This window comes from Schistocerca cancellata, chromosome 5 (genome assembly GCF_023864275.1).
Source record: "Schistocerca cancellata isolate TAMUIC-IGC-003103 chromosome 5, iqSchCanc2.1, whole genome shotgun sequence".
NCBI lineage: Eukaryota > Metazoa > Arthropoda > Insecta > Orthoptera > Acrididae > Schistocerca > Schistocerca cancellata.
In genome coordinates, this window is record NC_064630.1 from 668,458,435 (window position 1) to 668,473,897 (window position 15,463).

Genomic DNA, 15,463 nt, shown 5'->3' on the forward strand with positions numbered 1-15,463 from the left:
ATTCCCAAAATGGTCCTCGACCGGGGTTTCGAGTTAATACTCGAACACTAAAGAAACGAGGTCTGCCGAAAGAACGATTTTCTCTATTCGTGTCCCATGCCCAGTGCAACACGACACATTCCCCTTCAAGCAATAGGGCCTGACTATTTCTCCTTTCCTTACCCTGTCCTTAATGTTACTTAGTTCCGGTCTTCATCCTGGTGTACAGCAGTATCCTCAAAGGATGTGGTAATGTGGTAACCCACTGAGAATGGCGCTACTTTGATTAACTAATGACTCCAGCGTGACCTACACTGATTTCTTGATGACTCAGCCGCTCCTTCGAATCCTGATTAACCATATGCCTCAGGTCCTCCACCATGACGTTTTTCGAGCCACGAATATGTCTGTCCTTAAAGGGGAAGTGTCCACCTATCGATTCGTCCCACCTGCCTTGGTCTTGCCAGCACCCAGTTGAGAGCCTTATTATCAGTCTCTAACAAAAAAGGTTGATATAGAAGAAATGTATAAGAAACTATCAGCCACGATTGAGGTAATGAAACCAACCTTTAACTATTTTTCAGCCCAAATAATTGAGCCTTCTTCAGAAGATATATCTGAATGTACAATTTGTCTAACAGGGCATGGTCTAGAAATAAAACTAAAACAGCCTGAATAGGCGTAGTCACATTTTGAAAACGCGGTACATAAGTACTAAGTCAACACCAAGACTTACCTTAGGCTCTGGCGTGCGGTTGGACTCTTTATTTCAGAGTAACACTTGCAACCTACGTCCTCAGTTATTTGCTGTATGTATTCCAGTCTCTTTCTTCCTCTAGTTGTTACCCTCTACATCTCTCTCTAGTACCATGGAAGTCATTCCCTCATATCTTAACAGATGTCCCATCATCCTGTCCCTTCTCCCTGTCATTCCTTTCCGATTCTGTGCAGAACCTCCTCATTCCTTACCTTATCACTCCAGCAAATATTCAGCATTCACCTGTAGCACCACGTCTAAAATACTTCGATTCTCTTCTATTCCGGTTTTCCCCCAGTACGTGTTTCACATCCATACTATGCTGTACTCCAAACGTACACTCTCAGAAATTTTTTCCTCAAATTAAAGCCTATGTTTGATACTAGTAGACTTCTCTTAGCCCGGAATAACCTTTTTGCCAGTGCTAGTCTGGTTTTGATGTCCTCCTTGCTCCGTCCGTCATTGGTTATTTTCCTGCCTAAGTAGCAGAATTCCTTAATTTCATCTACTTTGTGACCATCAGTCTTGATGTTAAGTTTCTCTCTGTTCTCATTTCTGTTACTTCTCATTACTTTCTTATATCCTCGATTTACTCTCAATGCGTAATCAGTACTCATTAGACTGTTCATTCCATTGAGCAGATCGTGTAATTTTTCATTTTCCCTGAGGATAGAAATGTCAGTGAATTGTATCATTGATATCCTTTCACCTTGAATTTTAGTTCCACTCCTGAACCTCTCTTTTATTTCCATCTTTGCTTGTTCGATTTACAGATTGAACACTAGGGGCGAAAGATTCCATTCCTGTCTTACAATCTATTTAATCCGAACACTTAGTTCTTGGTTGTCCACTCTCATTACTCCCTCTTGACTCTCGTACATATTGTATATGCCCCTTCTCTCCCTATACCTTACCCATATTTTTCTCAGAAATTCAAATATCTTGCACCATTTTATACTGTCGAACGCTTTTACGAGGTCGACAAATCCCATAAACATGTCTTGATTTTGCTGTAGTCTTGCCTCCATTATCAACCGCAACGTCAGAATTGCCTCTCGGAAGCCTTTACCTTTCCTAAAGCCAAACTGATCGTCATCTAATACATCCTCAGTTTTCTTTTCCGTTCTTCTGCATATTACCGTTGTCAGCGTCAGATGGTATATCGTCAGACACATACATTCTACACACCAAGAGGAATAGTCTTTTTCTTGCCAATTCCCCCAATAATTTTAGAAATTCTGATTTAATGTTTTCCATTTCTTCTGGCTTATTAGATCTTGATTCCTCCAAAGCTCTCTTAAAGTCTGATTCGAATACTGGATACGTCGCGCGGCTGGCGCCAGTACTTCTGTCATGGAGGTAAGAATAAGGGGAGATGGCGTTACGTATCCCAGCCGTACTACGTTTTGAAGCCATGGGGGCGTGGCTCGCTGCCATGACACTCTGACCAAAACATTGCCAGTGTGCTACAGTGCTGCGTGTATTACAGTCGCTAATAGCACCATGTACGCATGTAACGTCATCAGATTGGTTGTTTCAAAGTTTTTGTTTAAAATAAAATCTCTTAAAGGCGAAATTCCGTGTTTCTTCTGATTTAAAAATAGTTTTTAATGTAATATTACGAATAGCTAGCCTTCAATGTAAACGATACAATTGTGTTAATTCAGTAATAAACGTGTATCACAAACTAAATAATAGAAACTGAAAACTAAGTTAGCTATACCCTCCCTCCAAAGCCCCATAAATACATCTTGTTTGTAATACGTACTGGGACATTTCAGTTACGTTACACTACTGGGAAACACTGTTCATTACCACCAATATTTACTGAAATACGGTACATAGAATGGCAAATCTGCACAGTGTCCTGTTTAGGCCTATACTTTACGCCAGTTAATGTAGTGTTAGCTTTTAATTTGGTACATGATGAAGACAAAGTGAGTTACTCAACACTTCGATTATCGACGATACGTACGTATTGTACTGAAACGTGAACTAGAAAACTAAGAATTTAATTCTTTGAATTAACATACCTTTTGCAAATGTTTTTGGTGTATAGGGAAAACTGATGGTACAGCATTTTCTCGGAGCCTTGCTGTTGAAAGGGAAGTTCGGTCTATGTCCTCTTCTCGGAAATGCTGAGAACATATAGTGCTCCATTTAGACCCACGCCAATTCTTCCTCCTCACGGCATTCTCCCACAGAGTTTTCCGACTTTCATTTTTAGGAAATCTAAAATCATTCAGGAGAAAAACACGCTATAGTACAAGTACCGATGTAGCACACGATCATTCACAATGAAGTTGTAAAATCACACTTAACGAGACAACTTACACATGAAATGTTATTCCCTTCGATTTCGCATCACAATCAGAACGATTCGTACATCCGAACACCACACAAGTCATCATAATAGCGCAAAATCCTTCCAAAAGCGAGCGACAAGCCTACGCACACGAGCTTACAACAGCAATGTTTTGGTCGGATTGAGATGGTTACCCTCGGCTTCACTTGGCTTCGCAGCTGTGACGTCACGGCGTCTCCCTCTATTCTTACCTCCATGACTTCTGTCCCTCTAGTTCATCTTTACTTTCGATTTTCCTTTGACCGGCCGCGAGTCAGTTGTTCATTGCGGGTCCTTCTATTTATATCTGCGGCAGTACGAGGCCGGGAGGTTGGCCCTTACTTGGTGCCCAAGCTCATTGCGCTTGTTGCGAACCAGAGAATCTCTACTAGAGGAGTATCACAATTCGTGTTACGAGATGGAGGAAGGCACAAGGATGTGTGTGACGAGGGCGCCGCAGCGGCTGGTGTGGTAAAAGCACGGACGGCAGTACAGTAGTCAGTCAGCTGTAGCGGCTGGAACTAGCATTACTTGAAAGGCCGACGCCGTTGCCACGCTGGTAGTGGCGTATTGGCCGGAGAGGGGGAGGGGGGGTCACTTTGCTTGGTTTGACACGGTATCCAAGGTGTCAGAACGGAGCATTGGGCCCGCTGAATTGACAGTTCTGGCTGGAGCCAAGTCCAAGGACCTCTAGAGGCAGGTGTATGGGATGGATACTGGACGAGACAATGGTGAGCCTGGACACGGCTGCAGTGTTGTGGGAAGCTGGTGTTTCAGTTGTCTGGTGACGGCAGTAATAGTGGATCACAGTGTAGTTGAAGCTTATATTGGCTGATCCTAGAAAACGTGTTCTTTGACATCGTAAGTGTTACAGTTATTATTTATTTTTATGGTCCAATGCCAGACATTGTATGTTCTTGGCCAGTCACTCGTACAAAGTAAGATAGAATTTGACTGGGTTTGCATTTATTCTGTTATTGTTCTAAGAATAATTGTCCTATTTGTTAATTTAGGGTCTTCAGGTTACAAAATGATACCTTTGGTATAACTGTAATTGGTTTTCAATTTAGTTACTCAAATGGGATGAGTATTTCCACCTTAATGAATACGTACACCAACAAACACAACAGAACACACAACAAATCAGCAGACAGTAAGCAACAAATGGCACATAATGACTTATAAAAACAAAGTCATACACAGGGTGAGTAATATACTAAAGAAACATGGACTCAACATCGCATACAGAACCAACAACACAATACAAATCAGACTTGGAAGAAATACCACCAACACTGACAAATACAGCCAGTACGGTATATACCAACTTACTTACAACTGCTGCCAATCCGTATATGTGGGCCAAACATGTAGGAATTTCGGAACCAGGTATACAGAACACCTCAGAGCACTGAAAAGCAATAGCTCACATTCAACATTTGCAGACCACCTGATAGCACACAATCACCACCCAACAAACATTGAAACTGACTTACAAACTAGTAGCAGCCTATACCAAAAATTAACTACACAATAAAACTATCACATCCAAAAATCAGTAGCCCAAGGAGAGAAAGTACTCAATGAATACACATCACTGTGCAACAAAACCCTCTTCGTCACAATAGGGAAGAACTTTACAAATAACACCCACACCAAAACTACTCATGAAAAAAAATCTTTCTCCTTAAAGCCCATGAAGATAGAACAAAAGTGCTGAAACATGTAATGGGTGAAACAAAACAGAAAAAAGGTGTGTTGCAAAAGGCGGAATTTCTCATCCTATTTTCGTAGCAAGCACCGACATAACAAGAAAAACTGCCCCACAAGATGATTACTTATACTTAAAGTTTGGAGCTTAATAAATTAATTGTTTGATTGAGGCTGATGTATGCACAGTTCCCCAACCCCAACATCACTCCACCTCTCACGTAATAGTGCATAATTTTATGGAGCCTGTATCAACAAGAGCTAAAATATGTACGCAGACTGAAGTGGTGAATGACAAATTGACCAAGACCAGGATTCGAACCTGGTCCTCTTATTCACTATGCAGATGCGCTAACCACTAAGCCACTCTGGCGCAATGGTTTGCATAACAGCACGGACTACACTAGCACACACCCCTCCTCAATATAAATTCCCACTCACGCCTCAGCCCACTTAGTATTCCTCCTCAACTCGAAAAGCGTTGCAGATACCTTCCATCAATCTTGGAATAGCACCTCAGCGTCGGATGAAACGGGGAATCATATCTCAAACACATGCACAGATGCTTTAAACTTTGGCTCCACAGATCTTTTGAAGTCTAAAATATCTATGATGTATGCGGCGAATGAAAACTTATGCCAAGACCTTATTATTCAAATCTCCACATGAGTTCCCTTAAGAATTACATTCTCAAATGAGCTATGTTGCAGTTTCGTTACATTCCAAGCAGAGAGGGAATAGACTACTGTCTTTAGCAGTAACCACATTTTTTCATCTTTAAATTAAATTTTCAACAACCAACTTCCTTTTCCAGTGTGACTTCAAGTTACGTGGTTGTAGTGTTACAGACTTCAATATTTTACTATCACACCAGATCAAGTCTTTTCAGTTTATTAAACGTTGTATGATACAGAGTGCAAAAACATTACCATTGCACGAATTTCACTTTTCAGGTGTAGTTCACATACACACACTGTGAGTAGCTTCGCGAAATCTGTAAGGATTATGGTTGTAGTTTTGTCTTCGTTTAAATTGTGTTGAAGCGCAGTTTAGTCATTCCGTTGCGCTATGAAAAGCTTCCTGTCACTATGAAACCTAAACGGATGTTCGTTAGATTGTGTTTGTTCGCTTTTGGGCCTTATTTGACATAAATGGGTAACGTTTCTGCACTTTAAAAACCGGGGTCATAGTATTTTGGTTTAGAACTTTAAGTAGTGACCGCCTCTCATACTGACATGAACCATAGAACTAATCACAGAGCAAGTCTACATCCAATTTAGCAATTCAACTCCAGTGGAAGCCCGGCCTCATATAATATAGAAAGTATCAGTTTTAAAGCAGAGTATTTTTGGAAATAAGATCATTCATGGAGCTATTATAGCTTCTGTGATGCTATTTTATTTCCCTAGTCCAAATTTGTTTTCTCCTAAATGTTTAATTTTCAGCTTTTCCTTAAGAATATTCAGTAGAACTTGTAAAGCATGACCTGGTAATGTGAAGATTCTGTGGTTTGAACAGTCATTAACTTTTCCTTTCGTAGTTATGGTAGTAAGTTTACTTTTATTAATTCCATTGATAGTGTTTCATTCTCATAGCAGGCTCACGTAAATTTATACAATTGTCCTTTCACTTTCTTTCTGCCGTTTTTTAATAACTCAGCAGGGATGTTATCCCGTCCAGTTCCATTTCCGTTGTTCGCATGTAGCAAGACTGACTTCTGACCTGGGATGTTAGCGATGTGAATTATTACAGGGAAACAGGGAAAAAAACGGTAATAATTTGTGAACAAAGGAAGGTTATGGAATTAATCATTGAAGAGGAAGAACAAAATCGAGATTATAGTACAAAATGTAAGTTGTAATAGGCACGCAGAGATGAAGAGACTTGCGCAGGATAAATCAGCATGGAGACCTGCAACAAATCAGCCTTCAGATGAGGACCACTACAGAAACGATAATTTGTCCCTGATCGATCAATAGTGTAATGAATATCGCACTTCTGAGTGCAGTCTGGAACCAGAAAACCACACTGAATAATGATAATTAGTCATATCAGAAGCATCATTAACATTTTGAGTGCGGAATGCGTGGAAGAGGTCTCCGCACAGAATGAATCTCTCATGCAGTTGTCTACTGGAGATACCATAGGCCGTTTAATTCTATAAGTAATGCTCCCCTCTCCATTCTCGCGCCTCCTGCCCAGGTTTCTTAAGGAATCGAACTTTCGTCTTACTTACAAAAATGCAATAAATTAAAATGTCTTGCCAGATTCTGATCGGTTACTGCACGAACAGTTAAAATATAGTAAATTATAAACGTTTTCAGTTTCATTACTTTGTGTGTGTGGTATGGCGAAGAGGGGCGGGGGGAGTGATATCGAGGGAAAGATTTGGAAAGGTTTCCGATTATATGTGAGGTTTTTTGGTTGGTTGGTTGGTTGTTTTGGGGAAGGAGACCAGACAGCGAGGTCATCGGTCTCATCGGATTAGGGAAGGACGGGGAAGGAAGTCGGCCGTGCCCTTTGAGAGGAACCATCCCGGCATTTGCCTGGAGCGATTTAGGGAAATCACGGAAAACCTAAAGCAGGATGGCCGGACGCGGGATTGAACCGTCGTTCTCCCGAATGCGAGTCCAGTGTCTAACCACTGCGCCACCTCGCTCGGTGTGAGGTTTTTTGGAAGAAGCAAAGCGCGCTCATTCTCAAATACAGGATCTAGTCTGAGTAATTTTCGCCCCGTGAGTTATGGTACCTCAAGACATATACAAAATTTCTAACTCTAAGACTTGCATCTTGTGTTAAACTTCTAATGGTAAGTAGATTATGAGAAAATTAAATTCAGTCAATAATTATGTGAAATACTTCTAATCTAATTTTTGTTACCTGTGGGAGTCGTTACATACCCTGCCTGCAACTTGGAACTGGTGACCGTTTTAAACATTTGTGTTATAGATCTCCAGCTGAAGAAACAAACAGGAACTAATAATAATTAATGAATCTGAAAGGAAACAGATCATCATGTTAAACGAAGTACATTTCATCTCCTTACACCATTTCTCACTTTGTTTCACCACACACACGTAAATTTTAGTTCAATGGTTCGGTTCTCTCTGCGATCATGGATCTAATTGGTGTACTAAGATCTCTGAAGCGACAGGGCCACGCTGAAGCCGGTTACCGTTTGCCTGTTTTTCCGTCGTAGGTTCGGTGCTAGTAAGGATATTGATCTGTTTCTTGCTTTGAACAACGCCGCCCATTGAGCAAAGTCACGAGGACAGTTTATTAGCATGGTATCCCGCAGAATGGTAACTTGCCCTACTGGGTTGTTCACTTCTCTCGCATCACATAACTTATTCATATGAATGTCCCGATACTTTAAGCCGCAAAATTTTATAACTGTCTGGTCCTTCGAGTAAGAGAAAGAGTGACTCTACTCTCCAACCATTTGGCTGTATACTGATTGGGAGAACATTGTTTCTGTTGAATCATCATTACTGTTGGCTTCCTTTAATGTTACGATTCGTGAAATTTACAAGCAAATTTCTTGATCCTTCTCTAAACTTTTACTGCAGCCACCAGGAACCTTTATGCATTTTTGAACTATCTACAATCTCTATACAGCAAAAGTATCTTAAGTATTTACCAGTGCGATTTCCAATCATTTAGTATGCTCCAATGCCTCCAGGTATTCACAAGATAAAATTTTCTTTCGTATTTCATCCTCATTTTGTGGATGATTTACAAATCAGATACAACAAAAGTAAGACAGAAACTGAAGCCAGATTAGCACAAGCTCAGGTAGTAATAGTAATACCCACACATATGTTTTTCACCATCTTCATATTCACTCCATGTTGCTTTAAGTTATTGACGCTAAAAAAGTAGTCTCGTTTCGTCTATGACGTAAAAATTTGGAGTACAGGCTCGGACTGGGGATGAATTGGGAGGGAAGTCGGACATGTCCTTCTCGAAAAACCTTTCCGGAATTTGAGTTAAGCGATTTGTGGAGACCATGGAAAATTTGAAGTGCTGTCCATTCAGATACGAATCCAGTGCCATAACACTGCGCCCCCTCGTCTAGGTTGGCACGTACTGAATATCAGACCAGCTCAAGTGCTTGGACACGAGAGTTCAAAGCAAATAAAACAGCACGTAATTGTTAACAGAAAAATCTTCACGCGTAAAAATCGGACAACACCATGTTAGTGTTATGTGCCCATTACTTTTCACATTATATGTAAATGGCCAAGTAGATAATGTCGGAGACTCCGCAAGGCTGTTCTTAAAATCTGCTGCTGTGTAGAGAGAAGTCGCGGTGTCAGAGTATTGCAGCGAAATGCAGCAAGACCTGCTGAGGATCGTCGCTTGATGCGTGTATTGACAATTTACCCTCAACATAAACAAATGTAGCTGGCTGCTCGTGAATAGTTGAAAACAACTACGCGATTGCCGAGCAATCACTGGAACCCTCCACCAAATATCTGGCATTTCCCGTACAGAGATGTTAAAGGGATTCCCCCACATAAAAACAATCATAGGAAACACATTTATTCCTGAGGAAGTGTAGTCCATTCACTTACAAAACTCTCGTTAGTTAATATCAGGCAATCTGAAACGCTAACCAGAGGAGCAGTGTGTCTCGTCACAAGCTGGTTTATACTAAGCGCGGAAGCGTCACACAGCTGTTCAGACAACTGCAGTGAGGATGTTCTAATACTGCGCGAAGCATGCGCTTGAATGGCTTCCCAGAGGACGGAAAAGGAATGTACGTCACTAGGAAAGGTTGCAAACATTTAATTTCTAACAAAAGTTGTTACCCCTTTGACATCTGGTGCAAAGAATTTGAAACAAGCTATATTTACTCGTAGCTGCACAGGGCGTCGGGAAAGTACTGGGTCACCAAAACCGCAACACAATACGCAACTTACTGCTGTATATGAAAACTGTTGGAATTCGAAACAGCACCCAGTCGTTGCTGAATAAATAAATTCAAGTTCAAAAATGGTTCAAATGGCTCTGAGCACTATGGGACTCAACATCTGTGGTCAGCAGTCTCCTAGAACTTAGAACTACTTAAACCTAACTAACCTAAGGACATCACACACATCCATGCCCGAGGCAGGATTCGAACATGCGACCGTAGCAGTCGCACGGTTCCGGACCGAAGCGCCTAAAACCGCACGGCCACTACGGCCGGCTAAATTCAGGTCCTGTGTGGGTTTCAAAGTAATCTTACAGCATTCTTTCTCCAAAATAGTTGCTAGTTCAAATAATCATGATGATGATAGACGGCGATCGCGCACCCTTCTCTCCAAAGTAGTTTACAAAGACTCAGCAGAGATGAGATCTGGTAACTGTGGTGGCCAGGTGAGTTGCAACAGCTCATCATTCTGAGAAGACCTCTCCAGGACGATGCGAGCTGTACGAACAGGAACCCTGTCATCTTGGAGCATAGCATCACCATTGGGGAATAAACATTGTACCATGGAATGGACCTAATCAGCCGAAATTGTTTCATAAACATTGTAATTAATGCGACCTTGTAGAGTAACCGTGGGGCGCATCGAATACCAAGATAAGGCGAAAACCATCATCGAACCACAACCATATTTCATTCTGTCGACGTAAAGTCGGCCAGAAGCTGGTAACAGCGTGAACCAAGACTCACCAGGTCAAATTTCATTCTTCCATTGCTCATAGTCCCGGACTTACGGCTTTAGCTCCACATTTTCCTGTTGCGGTCATTTGCATCAAGATGAGTGGTTTTGGAATTCCAGCTCACCTCCCAGTTCCTTGCTTACTGAGCTCCAAAAAATGAAAAAAAGAAGTTCAAATGTGTGTGAAATCTTATGGGACTTGACTGTTAAGGTCAGCAGTCCCTAAGCTTACACACTACTTAACGTAAATTATCCTAAGGACAAATACACACACCCATGCCCGTGGGGGGACTCGAACCTCCACCGGGACCAGCCGTACAGACCTCCCTTTATGTTGTTTCGATGCTGACAGAACTTTCCGGGACGAGTTGGACAACTTACCACTCCCTCCCAAATACATCTCACGAAATAACAACGATGCGAAAATTCGAGAAATTAGTGGTAATACAGAGGCTTACTGACGATCATTCTCCCCAAGCGCCATTGGCGAGTGGAACAGGGTAGGGGAGATCAGTAAGTGGTACCAGTTCCCTCAGCCGCACACCGTTAGGTAGCTTGCTGAGTATGATGTAGTCGTAGATTGGGTTCGCGAGTGGAACATCAGTTCTGCTGTGACTTATAGACCGAGGTGACGAAAGTCATAGGACTCCTCCTAATATCGTGTCTGACCTCGTTTTCCCCGGCATAGTGAAGCAACTCATCGTAGCATCAACTCAACAAATCGTTGGAAGTTCCCCGGAGATACATTGAGCATGCTGCCTCTATAGCCGTCCATAACTGGGAAAGTATTGCCGGTGCAACATTTTGTGTACAAAGTAACCGCTTTTAGGTTCCACAAATATTCGATGTGGTTGATGTGGGACAATCTGGGTGGCCACATCATTCTGTCGGATTGCACAGAATGTTCCTCAAACCAATCGCCAACAACTGTAGCCCCATGAAATGGCGCACTATCATCCACAAAAATTCCATTGCAATTGGCTGCAAACGATCTCCATGTAGATGAAGATAACCATTCCCAGTCCATTACTGGTTCAGTGGAGCCAGAAACCCAGTCCAGTCCTTGTAAACACAGCTCACACTATTGTGGACCTACCATCAGCTAGCACTGTGCCTGATTGACAATTGGTTCCAATGCTTCGTGGGGTCACCGCCATTAGAACCCTATCATCAGCTCTTACCAGCTGAAATTATGATTCATTTGACCATTCGTCTGGGGTCCAACTGATATACACTCCTGGAAATGGAAAAAAGAACACATTGACACCGTTGTGTCAGACCCACCATACTTGCTCCGGACACTGCGAGAGGGCTGTACAAGCAATGATCACACGCACGGCACAGCGGACACACCAGGAACCGCGGTGTTGGCCGTCGAATGGCGCTAGCTGCGCCGCATTTGTGCACCGCCGCCGTCAGTGTCAGCCAGTTTGCAGTGGCATACGGAGCTCCATCGCAGTCTTTAACACTGGTAGCATGCCGCGACAGCGTGGACGTGAACCGTATGTGCAGTTGACGGACTTTGAGCGAGGGCGTATAGTGGGCATGCGGGAGGCCGGGTGGACGTACCGCCGAATTGCTCAACACGTGGGGCGTGAGGTCTCCACAGTACATCGATGTTGTCGCGGAAGGTGCACGTGCCCGTTGACCTGGGACCGGACCGCAGCGACGCACGGATGCACGCCAAGACCGTAGGATCCTACGCAGTGCCGTAGGGGACCGCACCGCCACTTCCCAGCAAATTAGGGACACTGTTGCTCCTGGGGTATCGGCGAGGACCATTCGCAACCGTCTCCATGAAGCTGGGCTACGGTCCCGCACACCGTTAGGCCGTCTTCCGCTCACGCCCCAACATCGTGCAGCCCGCCTCCAGTGGTGTCGCGACAGGCGTGAATGGAGGGACGAATGGAGACGTGTCGTCTTCAGCGATGAGAGTCGCTTCTGCCTTGGTGCCAATGATGGTCGTATGCGTGTTTGGCGCCGTGCAGGTGAGCGCCACAATCAGGACTGCATACGACCGAGGCACACAGGGCCAACACCCGGCATCATGGTGTGGGGAGCGATCTCCTACACTGGCCGTACACCACTGATGATCGTCGAGGGGACACTGAATAGTGCACGGTACATCCAAACCGTCATGGAACCCATCGTTCTACCATTCCTAGACCGGCAAGGGAACTTGCTGTTCCAACAGGACAATGCACGTCCGCATGTATCCCGTGCCACCCAACGTGCTCTAGAAGGTGTAAGTCAACTACCCTGGCCAGCAAGATCTCCGGATCTGTCCCCCATTGAGCATGTTTGGGACTGGATGAAGCGTCGTCTCACGCGGTCTGCACGTCCAGCACGAACGCTGGTCCAACTGAGGCGCCAGGTGGAAATGGCATGGCAAGCCGTTCCACAGGACTACATCCAGCATCTCTACGATCGTCTCCATGGGAGAATAGCAGCCTGCATTGCTGCGAAAGGTGGATATACACTGTAGTAGTGCAGACATTGTGCATGCTCTGTTGCCTGTGTCTATGTGGCTGTGGTTCTGTCAGTGTGATCATGTGATGTATCTGACCCCAGGAATGTGTCAATAAAGTTTCCCCTTCCTGGGACAATGAATTCACGGTGTTCTCATTTCAATTTCCAGGAGTGTAGTCACGAGCCCAGGAGAAGCGCTACAGGCGATGTCGTGTTGTTAGCAAAGGCACTCAGGTCATTCGTCTGCTGCCATAGCTCATTAATATTAAATTTCGCCGCACTGTCCTAACGGATATGTTAGTCATGGGTCCCACATTCAATTCTGCGCCTATTTCACGCAGCGTTGTTTTTCTGTTAGCACTGACACCTCTATGCAAACGTTACTTGTAAAAGGTCCATGACTGAGGTATTTACTGCTAGCGCACTCGAGCAGAGGAAACTTCGATGGATTCCTCACGCGCTGCCTGCGATATGTAAGCTGCAATAGAATCGCAGACCAGAGAGCGGTGTCGGTAGCGGTAGTAGTAGTAGCTAGTAGTCGGGCGGGTGGGTCAGGTCGCTCGTAGACAGCAGTTGTCGAGTTGTATAGCTGACAGAGAACACTTGTGTCCTGGAGTTCGGACAATGTAGTCCAGTAGTGGTGTTTTGTAGCTCGAGAAGAGCAGTAGAGTTATGGAATTACCAAGGCCGGTCGTGGAGAACGATAGCGGTGACTGAGCGCTTTAGTATAAGGTAAAAGCAAAATACTATTGTTCTTTATTGCCGCGCGCATATGTTAATTACTACAACTGATTTTTGTACTATTGCTATATCAAAGTCCCTTGTAAATGTTTTAAAAAATCTTTCAATAATAATCTTTCTTATAGGGATAACTTTTGACAGTCATTCATCTGAATTTGAAGTTTTTACTAATTTCTCCTATCCATACTCATGCCGATTATCGTAAAGAAAATCAGTTGTTTTTCGTACATGACAAAATCTAGTGGCCAGCGTTGCACTGGGCTGTGCCAGAAAAATTTCTTGTAGGAGCAGATATATACGCGTTATCCGGCGACATCATTGAGGTAAGAATTTTCAGTTCATTCAGAATGATTTTTCAGGGCCATGACGCAGCACTGGTGACGTCCAGATTTACCAGTTTAGATTCACAGTCAGTTAATTATTGAAAGGTTACATTACGAGATATCTTTTGAAAGGTTATATATGACTCACATTTTTATTGGGAGGTTAGTCACTTTTTTATTGGGAGGTTACGGAATTTATCTTATGGGAAGTTACATGCTGCTCTCTGTAGTTGACCGTGGTGAGAGGTAATGCCTGAAATTTCATACTCTTGGCACACTCTTGACACTGTGATCTCAGAATAGTGAATTCCTTAACGATTTCCGAAATGCAATGTGCCATGCGTCTAGCTGCAACTACCACCCCGCATTCAAAATCGGTTAATTCACGTCGTGCGGCCATATCACGGCGGAAACGTTTTCACATGAATTACGTGACAACAGATGACAGATCCGTCAAGGCACAGTCCTTTTATGCCTTGTGTACGGGGTACTACCGCCATCTATATGCATATGCCTATCCCATGACTGTTCATCAGTGCACAGCTGTCGTCCTCTTACGTTTCTTCAGAATCCTCTTGAATGACCTTCGCCAACACTCAACACACATTTTCGTCCGCGTTGTGACTTATCAGATAATGTTTGTCGTCTTTTCCTGTATGCGATAACTCTTTTGGCTACAAAAACCTCTTTTTGGCGTAATACCGCTTCAATGCAATGGCCTGACGCCACCTTAATGAAAGGGACTGTATGTTCGCATGGTGCCACTCTTCTGTTCGACGTCTGAGTAAACGTCTTGCTGCATCAATAACCTCCCCATCATCGACATACTGCTTGGGCACGGAATGCATCCATCACTGGGCGAAGAAAATGGAAGTCGGAAGGTGCGAGGTCCGGACTGGAGGGTAGATGAGAAAGAACAGTCCAATGGAGCTTTGTGAGGTCCTCTCGGGTGCGCAGATTTGTGGAGGCCTTGATTTGTCACGCAAAAGGAGACGTTCGTTTGCATTTTTGTGCCGACGAACATGCTGAAGCCGTTTCTTCAGGTTTATGAGAGGAGCACTATGATCGTTGCGTCATGAAGGATGCAGAGTCCCCAAGGCCGTCACTGTGACTCTACCGGCTGAGTGCGCAGCTCTTACCTTTTTCTTCGAAGGAGAGGTGGTGTGGCGCCACTTCACGGATTGCTGTTCTGTTCCCTGTTCGAACCGATGAACCCATGTTTCATCACCTGTGACGATGTTCGACAAAAAATTGTCATGATCAGCCTCGTAAAGCGCAAGCAACTCGGCACAGATTGTCTTCCGTTGCTCTTTAGGGTCTTCTGTTAGGTGGTGTGAAACCCATTGGTAACACATACACTCCTGGAAATGGAAAAAAGAACACATTGACACCGGTGTGTCAGACCCACCATACTTGCTCCGGACACTGCGAGAGGGCTGTACAAGCAATGATCACACGCACGGCACAGGGGACACACCAGGAACCG